This window comes from Artemia franciscana, unplaced genomic scaffold (genome assembly GCF_032884065.1).
Source record: "Artemia franciscana unplaced genomic scaffold, ASM3288406v1 PGA_scaffold_166, whole genome shotgun sequence".
Classification (NCBI taxonomy): Eukaryota; Metazoa; Arthropoda; class Branchiopoda; order Anostraca; family Artemiidae; genus Artemia; species Artemia franciscana.
Window position 1 is genome coordinate 182,631 of NW_027062637.1, and position 19,041 is coordinate 201,671.

Here is a 19,041-nt window from a genome sequence, read left to right on the forward strand (position 1 = left end):
TCGTTATACTTCAACGAAAGTCAGGAGTTTCCTATACCTGGTATTTGTGAAGCATTTACTGCTAACGATTTGAGTGACATGTAGAAGAAAATTGATTCACGTGAATGGGCCTATAGTTTACCGAAGGAAACATTAGCAACATTGGTTTGTCACAATTCAACAACTTCTGCCAAACCTAATTATGCCTGCACAATAAATCTAAGCAGTTGTGGGACATTAAAAGTAAGTCAAGGCTGCTTTGCCTCTTCCAGTTGTGCTAAACCAACTATCTCCATCGTCACAGTAGCTGTTCACAATTTAACACCTAATTTTGATCCTTTACAATCAATTGACATGGCCCAAATAAAAAGTATACAAAATAGCGAAAAAAACTGTAGGTAGTTGCAAAAACTTACACATCCACAACTGCAACTAAAGTCAGTATTTGAGCGCTAAAATCATCCAATAAAAGTGAAATTTTCCTATTTGAATCGCTAACAGAGTGTTTTTGACACTTCAGACAGAATATATGATATTTCAGACCATAGTCACAATTTGTTTAGTTATTTTAGTTTCGTTTCTTCTAAGGTTTTGCAGAGTAGGAATAAACAATAAAATGTGTAAACTGCAGCTTATAACGGAAGTAACTATAAAACCCTCAATTCCCGTTCATAATTATACAACAGCCATAAAATAAAGCGTAATCAGTGTCAATGAAAATGGAAGCAACCACACCCCTGACATACACTAATGGGTCAATAGCAAATTTTTACCAACAACTTTTAGTCCTCCTCCTATTTTGGTAACCAGAACAAAAAATAACTTATATTGAAATGCTAACTAGTTCCAAGTACCTTTCTACTATCATAATAAAAAAAAAAAACAAAGCATCGCGTGGTTCCGATTCTCATATTGACAAGTGAAAAATTGCTAATGCGAAGGATTATTGATGTGACGTACGTTGATAACGTACGTGTAATGTACATTAATAATGTAAGTGTGATAACGTTAAAATTTATTAGGGAATGATTTCAAACAGATTCTTTTTTATATACCATTTCTTTCTAATTATTATAAATGTCAGAAGTATTGGACAAAATAAAAGAGCGAAGTTACGAACATCATTCTGCTATGGCATTATCTACGTTAAACCACCAACTTGTCGAGGAATCTGGTATGGTAGAACCCACAGTAGCTCTACAGTTTGGTCACTACAATGATGAAAATATTGCAAAATATCTCCAAAAATATTGAAAAATATCTCCTCTTTAAGCTCAGATTGGTAGATAAGATATTTCAAAAACTTCCAGTACTACAATATGTCATTAGTATAACATATATTTCTCCTCTTTAAGGTCAGATTGGTAAATAGAATATATAAAAAACTTCCAATGCTGCCAAACTGTAATTGTCTTATTAATCATTGACAAATGTATGTCACTAGTATAACAAATATCTTTCCTTTTGAAAGTAGAATCCGTTAATAAGATATTTTAAATACTTCTAGAACTGCAAAACTGTAATTAATTACTAATACTATGTCACTAGTATATATAATATATACTAGTATATCACTAGTATATAACAAACGTATGCCACTAGTGCAACATTTTTTTCTAGTTTTTAAAGTCAGATTGGCAAATAAGATATGTTAAACACTTCCAGAACTGCAAAAATTGCAATTGTCTGACTGACTATCGCGAAACATATGTCACTAATGGCATATGGTATTATTAGTAATGTCTCTCTAACTACAAGCGTGCCCTTTCCGATGCTTCCATTACTACGAGTGTGCCCAGCTCAAGGGCTCTTCAACTATGAATGAGCCCTGCCTGGGGTCTCAATACGTTCAAGCGCACCCACCTGAGACCCTCATAAGCGTACCCATCCTAGTACCTCTCAAACTACGAGTGCGCCCTGCCCGGAGCTTCCATAGCTAGGAGGGTACCCAGCCCAGGACCTTTCTAACTACGAGCAAGCCCTTCCTAAGGTCTCATTACGTCCGAACGTGCTGAAAGAATCCCTTTCACGTCATTCTGGCTTGAATAAAAAATTCCTATTCATGTGCCTCTAACCTTTAAAGAAAAATTCCGCTTTGCATATTTTTTTTAACGCTCTTAACTTTTCGTTTAAAAATTCATTTGGTGAAAACAGTTTTTTAAGCTAATCATAAAGGCACATGCCAGAAATATTCCTGGATATCAAGAATGATTAGATATTAATTTCTACCTCCCATCTTCCTTGGAGCTAAGTCTACAATTACATTAAGGTTCAATGTAATTTAGAATTTAGGAGATTAAAAGATATTCTTTGAAAAATATTCCCCCTCCTCGCCACGAACTGTTTGATATAATATGAACTGATTTCTGTTCGTCTTTGGTTTCATGTAGCTTCTTAAGTTTCTTTATAAAGCTCTTTTTTGAAACAAAAAAACAAGCTTTTTTAAATGAAAGTAAGGAGCGACATTAAAACTTAAAACGAACAGAAATTACTCCGTATGTGAAAGGGGCTTTTCCTCCTCAACGCCCTGCTCTTAACACTGAAGTTTGACCCTTTTTTTTAAATTTTGCTAATTTGTTTATTTTTTTTCTTATATTTGTGTTATTTGTTTCTGTGTTTTTTTTGTGTTCTTTGTGTTATTTGTAGTCCTTTGTTTTTCTCCTTGTACTCCACTTTTTCCCTTTTGTAAGTGGGTAAGAAATAAATTATTATTATTATTTTTTTTATTATTATTATTATTAACTCTATTTTTAAAACAGTAAAAAACTTTAGCGTAAAGAGCGGGGCGTTGAGGAGGAAAAGTCCCTTTCATATACGGAGTAATTTCTGTTCGTTTTAAGTTTTAATGTCGCTGCTTACTTTCATTTAAAAAAACTTATTTTTTTTTTTTGTTTAATTTCTGGACGTTTTTGAATTAATGCATGTTTTGATCTCGGCTCTCCGCACATAAATAATTAAAACGAAATTTGTATATTAATTTTTTTGGGGCTAAATGGCTTTTTCATAGTTTTAATCGGAAGATTTTGAGAAAAAAGGAGCGAGGGAGGAGGCCTAGTTGCCCTCCGATTTTTTGATTGCTTAAAAAGGCAACCATAACTTATAATTTTTTTACGAACGTTTTCATAAGTAAAAATATACGTAACTTACGAATTAAATTACGTAGCGAACTTCTATATTCGTATGTTATTATTGCGTATATGAGGGGGAATACCCCTCGCCGATACCTCGTTCTTTACATTAAAGCTTAAATTTTGTCCAAATTCCTTAAGAATGACCCCTGAAATCAGTAAGGCCGTAGAATAAATAGTTGAAATTACTAAAAATGCTTTAGCGTAAAGAGCGAGGTATTACGAGGAGGTAAACCCCTCATATGCGTAATAATTACTGTTCGTTTTAAGTTTTAATGCTGCTTCTCACTTTCAGTAGAAAAAACTTTTCATATTTATTTTTTCATTGTTTTTTTTTAAATAATGCTAGAAGATCCTGCGCCCCCTCCATTGAAAGTCTCTTCCCCCATGAGAAGTTCCTCCATGGAAAGATCCTCCCACGTAACCCCTCCCCTCAACTGTCCCACACCAAACCAAAGAAAAATCCCCCTGAAAACGTCTGTACACTTCTCAGTAACCATTACTATATGTAAACACAGGTCAAAGTTTATAACTTGCAGCCCCTCCCACGGGACTGCGGGGGAGTAAGTCGTCCCCAATGACATAGTTATTAGGTTTTCGAATATGGTGAATAAAATGGCTATCTCAGAATTTTGATCCGGTGATTTTCGGGATAAAATGAGCGTGGGAGGGGGCCGAGGTGCCCTCCAATTTTTGGTCACTTAGAAAGGGCACTAGAACTTTTAATTTTCGTTAGAATAAGCCCTTTCGCGAAATTATAGGACCACTGAGTCGATATGATCATCCCTGGGGGAAAAAAAACAAAACAAAACAAAAAAAAACAAATAAGCACGCATCCGTGATTCGTCTTCTGGCAAAAAATGCGAAATTCCACATTTTCGTAGATAGGGACTTGAAACCTCTACAATACGGTTCTCTGATACGCTGAATCTGATGGTGTGATTTTCGTTAAGATCGTTTCGCTAATTCGTTATCTTTTAGGGGGGTTTTCCCCCTATTTTCTGAAATGAGGCAAATTTTTTCATGCTCGTAACTTTTGATGGGTACGATTAATCTTGATGAAACTTATATATTTACAATGTTTTTCGGTCTGTCGCGACCGTTCATGAATTATAAGCCTCGTAGGATTTAATAATGAAAAATATGTTATAAACATATACATTAGAGATAGAAGTAGACTATCTCTTTTTCACTTCCTTAAAAATCCTAATCATAAATTTTTCTTAGAAAACCCTCCCCTTTGGTTTCTCTAAAAGTGTCTGAAAGTTTCAATTCCATCTCTCACTCCGTTTCAAAGATATTGTAGACCTGTGATTTCAAGGACCTGAATATATCGTTTTATTTTCAATTAATCTCCCTCCTGAAATCAAAATTATAATTCCACTTTACCTTCCCACCCCCAAATACTCCTTTAGACATTTAACTGTATATCTCGGGTTATTGCCAAAAATAGCGTAAATAACTGGACAGTCGGATCTGCATAGCGTTCTGTACTCAGGTACACCTTTTGTTTCTAGAGGGCATTTTAGGGATAGCAGCGTTTCTTGACTTAGTGAATGATCCGCATGAGCTCACTCAAAATACAACTAATTAGGAGTAAAAAATTTGTTTTGCCCATTTTGAAATCTTCTTCCCTCTATTTCCAACAAAATATTTATTTTTTTTGCCTCGTAAATTATCTTCGTACGTTTATAACAAAACTGACTAAACTATTACAATTCTCACAGACCGTTTATCCAATAAAACTAAAGATTATAGAGAATTTTAAAGTTAAGCATCAGCTGTTAGGGCGGAGGCCAGGGAATTCATGTGTGGGAAGGAGATGTGTGTAAGGCGTCAAAAAGATTTTTTTTTTTTTTTTTTACGATAAAGTGTGTCCTATTTCCCCAAAACTTTCAGAAAGAATGTTTTGACACAAACACAACTTGAACTGGGAAAAAATAATTAAAGTACCTTAAGGCTTGGAGGTCTCATTGATTTGTATTTGTGCTGAACAACAGCCTTTTCTCTTCAATTGCAATGAAAGCCAATTGGCAAATAACTTCAACTACCAATTTCAACTACCAGCTAGCTACATTTATTGCACACAGAAGTGTTTTCAGCAAAGCAACAGAAAAACTTAAGTGCCTACTGCAAGAGGGTTAGAGCGTAGATAAGTCCCCTTAAGCAAACAATATAGCGCCGTTTCACGTGTCAAGGTAGTTTCTTACTATAACTTAATTTGATTTTTTTTTTCTGTGGGCAATGTCTATCGCACCTGTAAACTACCCTTTGCCAATTGTCCCAAGCACTTAACCGTGTTTTTTTTTTATTATTATTTTTTACGAGCCTGCTTTGTAACAATAGTATTTTTTCCAAAATTAAAGGATTTTGATGTCGCTTTTACCTGTGTCCTGATTTTTACCATAAAAGAAAGAGCATGAAATATCTACAAAATAGTTTGACGGAAGAAGGAAGTTTCGTACGAGGAAATTTGCATTTTAATTTCCTTCCTTCAGCAGGAGATTCAGTGCATGGAGCAACTTGATATGTGGATTAAAGAAGAAATTTGATATTTATCTGTTCATGAAGGTAACCTATATACTTCAGAATTTGTTTTGTTTTCGTTTTTTTTTAACTTACCAATTGGCTACCGTAGTAAAGGAAACGGGAAGGACTGACAGTTAATTTTTTCTCAAACCTGATCTACATGGTTGGCGGAAACAATTACTACGTATAATTGTACTAATAATTAAAAAAAATTCCAATATTTAGTTAAAACAAGTCCCTTCATATCTTCACAAAATTCGTCATTTTTTTGTAAAAGTAGGAATATACCAGTGTCTGTTTGTTTTTATTGTGGAAATATCAGGTTGGCTCTAGAAGAGAACCTAATCGTGCTATTGTTCAATGCCGTTGTGTAGATTAGTTTCCACTAAACTCCTTTGAGGCTGATTACATAACTTGCATAATTCAGGTAAGTTCAACACACCGTTAAAGAGAAACCCTATATAGTTCAACAAAATGAGGAAAAGGAAATAAACGCAAAGATAGCTTTGCTATTTCAGAAAGTTCAAACAACTTCAGCCAAATAAGGGAAGAAATCGCTTAAACTGGAGGACAGAAGTCAGAAAGAGACAGCTGGAAATCGAAAAACTGAAACCAGCAACGAACTCATTATCAAGATAACAAGACTTTTGCGCGCAGAATACACATGATGCCCTATTGAGCTGATGAAACATTGGCAATTGAAAATCCAAACAATAATAATTGGAATCAGAAAAGCAAAACAATTTATTTCTTACGTTAACTAGGTAAAGAGCAATGCGCAACCCATAAGTTTTAGTTGCTTTAGTTGGCTGCTTCCTAAAACAAGAGCTAAGAGCTCATATGGCACTTGTGACGAGGCAAGAAGAGCTAAGAGCCAAGAGATCATATGGTATAAGCTCTAGCAAAATTCTATGAATCAATAGATTGATTTAAAAGGAAAATAAGAGGCTTAATACCGGTCAGGATTTAAAATAAGAGCTCTGAGTCACGATGTCCTTCTACATATCAAAATTCATTAAGATCCGATCACCCACTCGTATGTTATAAATACCTATTTTTTCTAATTTTTCCTCTCCCTTTAGCCCCCCAGATGGTCGAATCTGGGAAAACAACTTTATCAAGTCAAATTGTGCAGCTCCCTGACACGCCTACCAATCTTCATCGTCCTAGCACGTCCAGAAGCACCAAACTCGCCAAATCACTGAACCCCTCCCCACAACTCAACCAAAGAGAGCAAATCCAGTGCGGTTCCGTCGTGACGAGGCAAGAAGAGCTAAGAGCCAAGAGATCATATGGTATAAGCTCTAGCAAAATTCTATGAATCAATAGATTGATTTAAAAGGAAAATAAGAGGCTTAATACCGGTCAGGATTTAAAATAAGAGCTCTGAGTCACGATGTCCTTCTAAATATCAAAATTCATTAAGATCCGATCACCCACTCGTATGTTATAAATACCTATTTTTTCTAATTTTTCCTCTCCCTTTAGCCCCCCAGATGGTCGAATCTGGGAAAACAACTTTATCAAGTCAAATTGTGCAGCTCCCTGACACGCCTACCAATCTTCATCGTCCTAGCACGTCCAGAAGCACCAAACTCGCCAAATCACTGAACCCCTCCCCACAACTCAACCAAAGAGAGCAAATCCAGTGCGGTTCCGTCAATCACGTATCAAGGACATTTGATTATTCTTTCCACCAAGCTTCATCCCGATTCCTCCACTCCAAGTGTTTTCCGAGATTTCCCCCTCCAACTCCCCCCAATGTCAAAAGATCTGATCGGGATTTGAAATAAGAGCTCTGAGACATGAATTCCTTCTAAATATCAAATTTCATTAAGATCCGATCACCTATTCGTAAAATAAAATACCCTAATTTTCACGTTTTCCAAGAATTCCGGTTTCCCCCTCCAACTCCCCCCAATGTCACAGGATCGGGTCGGAATTTAAAATTAGAGCTTTAAAGCGCAAGACCCTTCTAAATATTAAATTTCATTAAGATCTGGTCACCCTTTCGTAAGTTACAAATACCTCAATTTTCAAAATTACAACCCCCCCCCCAACTCCACCAAAGAGAACAGATCCGGTCCGATTATGTCAGTCACGTGTCTTAGACAGATTTTTATTCTTCCCATCCAGTTTCATCCTGATCTCACCGCTTTAAGTATTTTCTAAGATTTCCGGTTCCCCTCAATTGCCCCCCCCCCAATTACGCTGGATCCGGTTGAGATTTAAAATAAGAGATCTGAGTCACTTCTAAATATGAAGTTTCATGAAGATCCGATAACTCCTTCGTAAGTTAAAAATACGTAATTTTTTCTAATTTTTAAGAATTACACCCCCCCCCAATAGAGCGGATCCGTTCCAATTATGTAAATCACGTATCTAAGACTTCTTCTTATTTTACTACCAAGTTTCATCCCGATCCCTCCAATCTAAGCGTTTTACATGATTTTAGGTTACCCCACTCCAAACTCCCCCCAATGTCATCAGATCCAGTCGAGACTTAAAATTAGAGCTTTGAGGCACGATATCCTTCTAAATATCAAATTTCATTGAGATCCGATCACCCGTTCGTAAGTTAAAAATACCTCATTTTTTCTAATTTTTCAGAATCAACACCCCCCCCCCAACTACCCCAAAGAGAGCGTATCCGTTCTGGTTATGTCAATCATGTATCTAGGACTTGTGCTTATTTTTACCACCAAGTTTCATCCCGATCCCTCCACTCTAAGTGTTTTCCAAGTTTTAGGTTTCCCCCTCCCAACTCCCCCCCCCTGTCACCAGATCAGGTCAAGATTTAAATTAACAGCTCTAAGACACGATATCCTTCCAAACATCAAATTTCATTGAGATCTGATCAACTGTTCGTAAGTTAAAAATACTTCAATTATTCTATTTTTTCCGAATTAATGGGCCCCCACTCCCCCGGATGGTCAAATCGGGAAAACGAATATTTCTAATTTAATCTGGTCCGGTCCCTGATACGCCTGCCAAATTTCATCGTCCTAGCTTACCTGGAAGTGCCTAAAGTAGCAAAACCGGGACCGACAGACCGACAGAATTTGCGATTGCTATATGTCACTTGGTTAATACCAAGTGACATAAAAATCAATAATTTAAGAAACTAGAGGGATAACATTCCCCAATTCGCTACGATAAAGCCTAATGGTGTTCTGTTGAAAGTAGTTTTGAAAGGAACGATCATAGTTAAGAATTAAATTTGATCATAGTAAGAATTAAATTAAAAAAAAAAGTTTTTTTAAATGAAAGTAAGGAGCAACATTAAAACCTAAAACGAACAGAAATTAGTCCGTATATGAAAGGGACTTTTCCTCCTCAATGCGTCGCTCGAACTTTGAAAGTTTCAAAGGGTTGACAACTTCAGTAGTAGGGTACACACTGAAACCAAAAATAGGTCGATACCAATTGTGAGAAGTAGAGGACTTGTAAGCAACAGTCGGCTGTTAGACCATAATCATCTTCGGCAATAAGGGGTTTGTAACTTTGGCTAGCTGGTATACCTATTATTTGTTTCCGATGTACTTGATGGTAAGACCAATTTGGTTCCAGTGGTAAGACATGCGGGGGACTTGTAAGTAATAATCGTCTGTTAGGCTAAAATCGTCTTCAGTGAAGAGGGGTTTATAACTTTTGCTAGTTGGTGTAGCCTACCCATACTCACTGTACCCTAGAATTATGTGTTTATGCAAGGGGTACAAATGATAACGTAAAATAATGAAAGCGCTGAGGGATTTGTAACTTTTGCTAGTTGGTGTACCCATACTCACTGTAACATAGAATTAAGTGTTTGCGCAACGGGTACAAACGACAACGTGAAACAACGAGGCAGTTTTGTAATAATTAATAGAGTGTCATATATGGTATTTTGACCCTGAAGAGTTAGGGATAGCTTTATAATACCAACTAGATTACATAAGATATTGTTCCAAGTCTTGATCCGTCACGATGTCTACGATTGAAAAGGATAAAGTTCAACTGGCTGCAAAGTCAATTTAGTCCCTTCTTTTGGTATTATAGCTCGTGATGGGCTGACCAAAGTATATGTCATCAGTTTTTTGGTACAAAAATTCCTTCATAAGTTATACCACTTTGAGAATTTCAAGGGGTTGACAACTTCAGTAGTAAGGTACACACTGAAACCGAAAATAGGCCGATACCAATTGTGAGAAGTAGAGGACTTGTAAGCAACAGTCGGCTGTTATACCATAATTATCTTCGGCAAAAACGGGTTTGTAACTTTGGCTAGCTGGTATACCTATTATTTGTTTCCGATGCATTTGATGGTAAGACCAATTTGGTTCCAGTGGTAAGACATGCGGGGGACTTGTAAGTAATAATCGTCTGTTAGGCTACAATCGTCTTCAGTGAAGAGGGTTTATAACTTTTGCTAGTTGGTGTAGCCTACCCATACTCACTGTACCCTAGAATTATGTGTTTACGCAAGGGGTACAAATGATAACGTAAAACAATGAAAGCGCTGAGGGATTTGTAACTTTTGCTAGTTGGTGTACCCATACTCACTGTAACATAGAATTAAGTGTTTACGCAACGGGTACAAACGACAACGTGAAACAACGAGGCAGTTTCGTAATAATTAATAGATTGTCATATATGGTATTTTGACCCTGAAGAGTTAGGGATAGCTTTATAATACCAACTAGATTACATAAGATATTGTTCCAAGTCTTGATCCGTCACGATGTCTACGATTGAAAAGGATAAAGTTCAACTGGCTGCAAAGTCAATTTAGTCCCTTCTTTTGGTATTATAACTCGTGATGGGCTGACCAAAGTATATGTCATCAGTTTTTTGGTACAAAAATTCCTTCATAAGTTATACCACTTTGAGAATTTCAAGGGGTTGACAACTTCAGTAGTAAGGTACACACTGAAACCGAAAATGGGCCGATACCAATTGTGAGACATATAGGGGACTTGTAAGGAAAGGTCGGCTGTTAGCTCATAATCATCTTTGGCAATGAGGGGTTTGCAAATTTTGCTATTTAGTGTGCCTATTATTTGTTTCCAGTGTATTTGATGGTAAGACCAAGTTGATTCCAGTGGTAAGACATGTAGGGGACTTGTAAGTAATAATCGTCTGTTAGGCTACAATCATCTTCAGTGAAGAGGGGTTTGTAACTTTTGCTAGTTGGTTTAGCCTACACATACTCACTGTAACCTAGAATTAAGTGTTTACGCAACGGGTACAAACGATAACGTAAAACAACGAGGCCGTTTTGTAATAATTAATAGAGTGTCATATATGGTATTTTGACCCTGAAGAGTTAGGGATAGCTTTATAATACCAACTAGATCATATAAGATACTGTTTCAAGTTTTCTTCCGTCACGATGTCGAGGATTGATAAGGATAACGTTCAACTGGCTGCAAAGTCAATTTAGTCCCTTCTTTCGGTATTTTCGTTAGCTCGTGAAGAGCTGATAAAAAATATGTCATAGTAGTTTCTTCATAATTAATAATGTCATTTATGGTATTTTGATCCTGAAAAGTAGCAGATAGCCTTATAATACCAACTGGATTATATAAGATATTGTTCTAAGCTTTCATCCGTCACGATGTCTACGATTGAAAAGGATAAAGTTCAACTGGCTGCAAAGTCAATTTAGTCCCTTCTTTCGATGTTCTTTTGTTATTGTTGTTTTTTCAACACTGAGGAATAGCCTTTGATCATGTGATTACTGATCGCGTTCTTCTTTGAACATAACGTTTTAAAAGCTTCGATAGGCTGACAACTTCAGCGTTTAACCGATAGCAAAGAAAATAAGAAGATAATTATTTTTCTAAAATAAGGCAAATTTCCCAGTCTCGTAACTTTTGATCGGTAAGACTAAACTAGATAAAACTTGTATATTTAAAAACAGCGTAAAAATTTGATTCTTTTGATGTAACTATTGATATCAAATTTCCATTTTTAGAGCTTCTGTTACAATTGAGCCAGGTTGTTCTTTACTACAGTTCGCAACCACAAACTGTTTAATTAAAGCTCTTCGGAGACAAAACACTCTTAAATTCTTTTCAGTAATCATAAATCAATACCACAATATGTTTTAATTTGATGTCTTCATTGAGGTCTCTTTTGGCCAATTTACATACATTATCGGTTTTGTTAGCCGATCATGGAGAAAAAATCGCCCCGGTTTTAGAATATAGGACCTGTTAAAAAAATCAAATCTTTGGTCTATTTTGGGACGTCAGAAAACCATGCAACCGTTTTTTTCAAGATACCCTGACTTTGATGAGGTCCTCTTTGCCCAGCCTACAAGTCATTCATAAAATTGGAACGGAGACGCATTATTGGGCGTATTCTTGGAATCTTGAATCAAAGCTACTAACGCTTTTAATATTCTATGTCATCACCGAGGTCCTTTTGACATAAGGAATACTAGAAGTTTCTGGTTGGAAAAAAAGGAATCCAGACCATTTTTCGGCAAACCAAATTTTTGCTCAAATTATATATTTTTTTAAATAGTTTATTTTTTAAATCTTTGATTATTATGGGGCTAGGGTTCATTCTTTACCAATTTGCCCCAACGGCAGCATCAATCATAAACTAAATAGGATTTTTCTAAACATAAGGAAGACTATCGGCCCCCTCAAACCTTCAATCTTTGGCTTAAATTAAGATCTTTACCAAAATGCTTCAATATCTTAAGACCAACGTTCTCCATTAGAAACTATTTTTCCACGATAAACTATCTGTCTACAATCCAAACCTATATTACACGCTTAGTCCATTATATTCCTCCAAAGGGCAGGAAGCTAGGGCTTAAAATTTTTTTTTACATATCTATCTGAAGAACAAGTTTACAGAAAGTTGCAAATTTATCTTTAATACTGTTTTCAAGATACTCAGACCAAAAATATTTTTCTATGAATAAATCTATGAATCTATGAATCTATGCTGAAGACAAACCAAAATGATTTCTACACAGCCTTGAAATATCCGTCCATTGAGTTGTTTCGCATTCAAGTTTGATTTAATCTTGGCTTTTTTCATCTGGTGGGAAAATGGCCAAGATCTGTCGATGTTTTCGGGTATATTTGCGTAAAGAGCTTGTGTTTAAGTGTATTTTTGTATGGTCTTAGATGTATTTCCATATAAAAAAAAATATTATTGAGCATTCGTTGGCCAGAACATTTTTCGTTGTTTTTTATTTTTATCCTTTCTTTATGGTAATTCCTTACTAACAAAGTTAAAAGTTAATGAAGCGCTGTAACAATAAAATCTGGACTGGATTTTACACACCAACTTAAACTTCGAAGAATAAATCATCAAACCTTAGTCGCAAAGAAATTTCTCTCCATTTTATTAGTTTCTTTCATTTTCAGGGCCAACAATACAACTTTCGAAACTACCCATCTTCACCCCCTCCGGCATTCAACGACTTTGACCGCGGAGCGGACTTGGAAAGCATAACAATGGCGCCAAATCCAACCAGCTTCCTTGGAAAAGATTCAAATGTCGTGGTGCACATGCATCATTATGAAGAAGGATTCAGGAAATTTAAAAGCTGTGCATGTGGATGCTTGGCGATCATACATTTATTTTTCGCAATTGTATGTATAGCTGTGCTAATTTACATTGCAATGTGGCTAGGTCGCAATGATTGGCAATTTCTTAGAGGAATGGGCATTGGCTTCCCCAGAGATTTCCGTGGTGTACCAGCTGGCATGTCCCCTGGAATTTCCCCAGGACTCCAATTTTAAACTTGCTTTTTTTATATTTTGACCAGTCGTTTATGCAATCTTAAGACATAAATCTTGAATTAACCATGTAGTTTGTTGGGGAATACGTTTTTTAATAAAGAAATCCTGTATGTTTTTTTCTGTTTCAATATTGGATTTCTGTGAAGTGTAAAATATATCTTGTGTCTCGACTCATTATTATTTTATCATTTATTTAGGAATTGCTCTATTCTTTAAGTAGCGCTTTAACTTCCAAGATTTGTAGTAAGGCTACCATTCCAAAACAGTAGATAAAATCTAATGTCAGTAATGAAATTGCGGAGATCTCAAATAAAAGAGTTTAAAAAACAAAGAGCTTTTTGACAAAAAGAACTGAGAATTAACAATGAAAATAAAGTCTGTAAAAAATAAAAGATGTGGATACCGGATAGCTCAAACTGCTTTCTAAAATCATCATAGCCCCATTGCTAAATAATATCTGTGTTTTCATTACAACACCATGAAAACTATTACTAATATATTAGTTAATAGCGCATTGCTGCTCAATCAAAATTAGCATAATTACCAATAACCTTCAACATCTAAAATTAGTGGGAATCGTTCCATACTCATCTAAACACCAAATTGTGAAGTGGTTTAAATTTGGCTTCGAAGTGCTAGCTTCTTAAAAAGCAGGATTCCGTTCCAAGATGACATTAGACTTACAGCTAAAGATGAAATAAAAATCCTAGGAGAAATTACAGAAACAACCTGAAATGGAATCCACATATATAGTCAAGACAATTTTTTCCTTGAAAAAAAAAGTCGAAAACCCTGATGCCCATCGCAAAACTGTAACAGATTTTCAAGGACTACAAACCAGTTGGCCAAAAAACGCGGAAAAGCATTTAAATCATCATGTCAGTTTCTTTGTCCTCCCCCCCAAAAGGCATCAAAACGGTATCTATCGTCCTTTGTGAAGCACTGTAATGATAAACTCCTTAAAAATACTGTACTAAGTCTTAATATTTTATGTCTATATTTGCAATGTGTTATATTTTCTTGGTGCATAAAGCCCGTTGGTAGCTGCGTGCTATTATAGCGATAAAGAATATTTATTTATTTCTTAAATACTTTCCCTAAGCTAAAATTGGTTCAAACCACTTAGCAACAAAACAACACTTTTTTAAATTACCGAAGACGGTACAATCTAATTCTTTGAATTAGTTAAATGGAAATTTATTCAACCATATACGTCTTAAGAATTAAAGATCACCCGCCGTCATGCAGTTTTAGTAATTAGCAGGCGCCAAGTTTGAAAATAAGGAACATGCGTGAAAGGATCAGCAGCAAATAAGAGAAAAAAGTAATTAAAGAGCTCTAGAAAGCGTGACTTCCCTAATTACCGTGGCAAAAGAGAAAGGCTACCGTTAATAAGCACTAAATTGGACAAGGGAAAAAAAGATCGCACGAGCGAAATTGTGTAAGAACGTAAGCCAAACGCTTTGTTACCAAACAGGAATGGAAAAAAAAATATACCATTGAATAGCTAAGTAATTAAGCCATGCATTAATATGGTTATTGATGAAATTATTCAAGGTTATCACTTCAAGTTATCAGTTCGCATGAGACCATTAAAAGCAGAACACGCGCCATTTTTGTAATTTGTTAGGAGAGCCAAAAAATAGAAAAAAGTTTGTCGGCGCAGGCTACTCTAAGGGATGAGTCTAATTGAGATGAAGAAAACATATTCTAAACCAATTATATGCTCTTTTCAGTAGTATAAATTGAATTGAAGTATTTCGAGTAAATTCACAAGTAATCCATTTTATGGCGAATGGGCCATTTTCTACAAATAAGATAATCCTCTTCTGTCAAAAGCATTCTGAGCGAATTCAAAGTTAATCCATTTTTTGGCATGTCTCCTTTCCCTAAATAAAAAAAGGAGGCAAATGCCATTATTGCTTCATAAGTGATAATCCTCCTCTGTCAGAGCTGGCGTAAGTCTCCTTTTATCTTCGTAACGGTACAAAATAGGACAATTCTGACTGCACCATTCGATTCCTCATACTGTTTACACATGGCATATACATAACTCATTTTCGACCAAAATGGCATATGTTGAACTTTCAATTATCAGAACCGAATTTATTGACTCAGATACAAGAGCATTGTTTTAGAAACACAAGTTATCTTTGTTATATTTAACCCTTTAAAGGGTTATAAATAGGGATCCGGTGAATCCCTATTCCTTCTAATTCCAATCACCACATTTTTACTTTATGTCTATTATGTAAAACACAAATATTAAATTATTTTTTTCCTTCAGAAGTCATGATGGAAAATCTGCCAAACTACCTTTCGTGTGTCAGGGGCTAACAGCACTTATCAAAAAGCAAGAATGAATCTTGGGGGTATTAATCCGGTTTGAAATAATGTGTTAGTAACAAAATGGGAATCAACAGATTGTTTTAGGTTTAAATTAACAGGAATAAAAAGCATCGTCAAATTTAGTAGATTAGTTTACGCTTATTTTTTTTCATGGCTCAGTATGGCAACAATGGTGAAACTTACACAACCAAAATTTTGTTCATAAATTTGTAACAACCAATTGGAGAAATCGTAGACAATTCTGGTTTTCAGGTATGAATATACCTAAGATGGGACCAGGAAAAAAATGTTTTCATTTTGAGGTCCTTGGTACTCTAAGTGTATTATGATCAAATAAGTGTCTCTTTCCTAAAATTCGTTATGACTTAACAGAAAATTATTAAAAGTTATGAAATATCTATAATAGCTGGTTGAACTATATGGACATATGACATTGAACTATATGAAGCTCATGCAATAGACAAGAAATTACGATAGCTGGGTTGTCCTACGCCAAAACCTACCACCTAATTTTTCTAAGGAAATCAGAAAACATTAGATTTTTTCATTGTTAGAGCGAGAGAATACAGAATTTCGGCAATAGGTTTTACGAAGTTTGTTTTCTTCTTGTATTTGCCTCCTATGATACTAGGCTTCCCAATATAGTATGTTCATACTAGGTTTTGGCTGTAGACAAACAGCGGAGAATAGGGAAATCGGCTATGGAGAGTCGGCGAAATCGGTTTTTAGAGCCGTGGATACTAGATCCTTTCTAAGAAACATAGCAAGTAGATGAATTCTGACTGCGGCATACAACTCACCTCGAAGATATTAGGACACATCCATGCTTAACTCTAATCAAATATATGTGTCGATACATGGTATTGGCAGAAAAAAAGCGAGCTGCTGCAGTGCTTATAAGACATCTTCTTTCATTTCAGAGCAACAGTGAATCATATTCAATTGGCTTTGCTTTGGTTTAAGGTTCTTATATCTGATCTTCAAAGTGTTTAATGTTCCCACAAAGCCTTGCCAAGACTATGGGATTCAAGTTTACCTACAACCAGGAAACATGATTTCATAACTGCCTTTTCTGGACTTGGTCCACTCCTAAAGCAAACCCTCTACACGAGTTATAGCACAATTCCTGAAATATCCAGAATTAGTATTAAATGAATAATTTTTTGGTAATTCCGTTATTTCATACTTACAATTAAAAAAATGAAAAAATCAAAAAGCTTTCAAAAATAAAGAGAAGAATTACGACAGAAGAGCAGCATAAAATAAAACTTTAAATATAGAACAGGATTTTGTATTGAACGGATATTCCATCTTCTATCAGGCAAATGAGGTATAACGTTATACTAACGCTTGTGCAGCTATTTTTATTGAGTCAAAAACACATACATAATAATGAGATCATAACATATCATGTGAGCTTACAGCAGAACAATAGTACACTAAAGATGCTATGCCACAAGCACCGAGCCAGTTCAACATCAATGATAAGAAACACAATATTTAAGACCAATGAACTTAAGACACTATCCATTTAAAATTTAAATACGACCATAGAAGGAGAGAGAGGGAGCTGAGAGGGAGGGAGGGAGGGAGGTAGAGAGAAAAAGATAGGTAAAGTAGAGAGTAATATATGGTAATCCATTAATGACGATTCTGGTCAAAGGATATTTAATGTACTAGGCAGTTGATTATTTCACGATGGCACCCTTCGGAGGAGAAGATGGAATTTATTAGGAACTGTGCAAACCTAGCTATATTATACCAAAAAGTGCATTTGTCGCTTTTTTGCCTTTTAACTATGACCAAACCATTTTTTTAAGCATCAACGAAAGTAGACATTTTCTAAGCGTATCTTTGGTCTGAATACACAAGACTGCCTAGTCTATGTTAATGGCTGTCAGTAGACTCAAAAAGAAAAACAAACAAAAAGAAAGGAATGATGTAAATGACATATCATCGTCACGACTAGAATCGTTCAAAGGTCATAATACCAATTACATGTTCATGGTAAATAATCTCAGGGAATTATTTTATGTTTAGAAACTCTAAGATTACATCATTTACGCACAGAAAATTAGCAAGTCAAGAAGCACCCCTTCGACAATTCTCACGCTTGCAGATACGTCTGTAATAAGGCAATCACCTTAGAACGTAAAACCAAGAACTCCAACGCAATTTCATAAAAACTACCCGCATATACGTTTTCCTAATATCATTCTTTTTGTAGAAGTTTAGCAATTAAAAACATTATCTTTAGCCTGATTTTATATCAAGTTCTTTTATTTATTTTAAATTTATAAATAATTTAATCCTCTTCTGCTTCTTCTTGAAGTTCAATAGTTATCGCAGCTACAAACCGTGTTGGGTTCACAACATAGGCGAGTTACCTGAACGGAAATAAAATCCTTGTGCCTTCTAGCATCAATACATAACTAACAAGACAACACAGCGAACTAACATTGAACTCAAAATTGTAAAGTGATGTTTTCCGTCCAGACTTTCGTACAATAGTTTTTCTTTTGCCCAATTTGGACATTTAACTAAAGAGAAATGTTTTCTTTTTTAATTGTGTTACTGCAGTAAATTGAGCTTAATTAAAATTTGATCAGCTTTATTCTTAACGCTGACAGGTTGTGCGTAATAGTTTTTCAAGGGCATTTTGTCAGGAAGTTCTTCATGTTACAACCGATAAAAAGAAAAGAAAAGAAATACAAAAACAGTAAATACATACACACACACACACACACACACACATATATATACATATATATATATATATATATATATATATATATATATATATATATATATATATATATATATATATATATATATATATATATATATATATATATATATATATATATATATATATATATATATATATATATATATATATATATATATATATATATATATATATATATATATATAGAGAGAGAGAGAGAGGGAGAGAGAGAGAGGCAAATTAAAAAAACAAATCTCTTATCTCCTATCTTCTTCTCAGAGCAGCAAACATAGCCTACCTGACAGAACCATCTTTCCTTTGCTTTCAGTATAGATAAATATGCTATATCCAGTATATATTTTTTTCAAGCCCACACATAATTTTAATTGGTCAATAGGATAATTAATTTATTATATATTTATATATATATATATATATATATATATATATATTTTAATTTATTAATTAATTAATAATTAATTAATTTATTATACTTAAAAATATCCTTCTATTAATATAACTATTATCTTTTCCATTGCCCGAAAGCCGTGATCAAATTATCAATCAATAAAAGAATAAT

At 34.9% G+C, this 19,041-nt stretch overlaps 1 long non-coding RNA gene across 1 annotated transcript; it reads left to right on the top strand.

Moving 5' to 3' along the window:
• Positions 1-5,475: 5,475 nt before the first annotated feature.
• On the top strand, positions 5,476-13,558 carry LOC136041341 (uncharacterized). Its single transcript, XR_010621006.1, has 2 exons — positions 5,476-5,678; positions 13,007-13,558. It is a non-coding gene; the product is annotated as an uncharacterized LOC136041341 (long non-coding RNA).
• Positions 13,559-19,041: the final 5,483 nt, after the last annotated feature.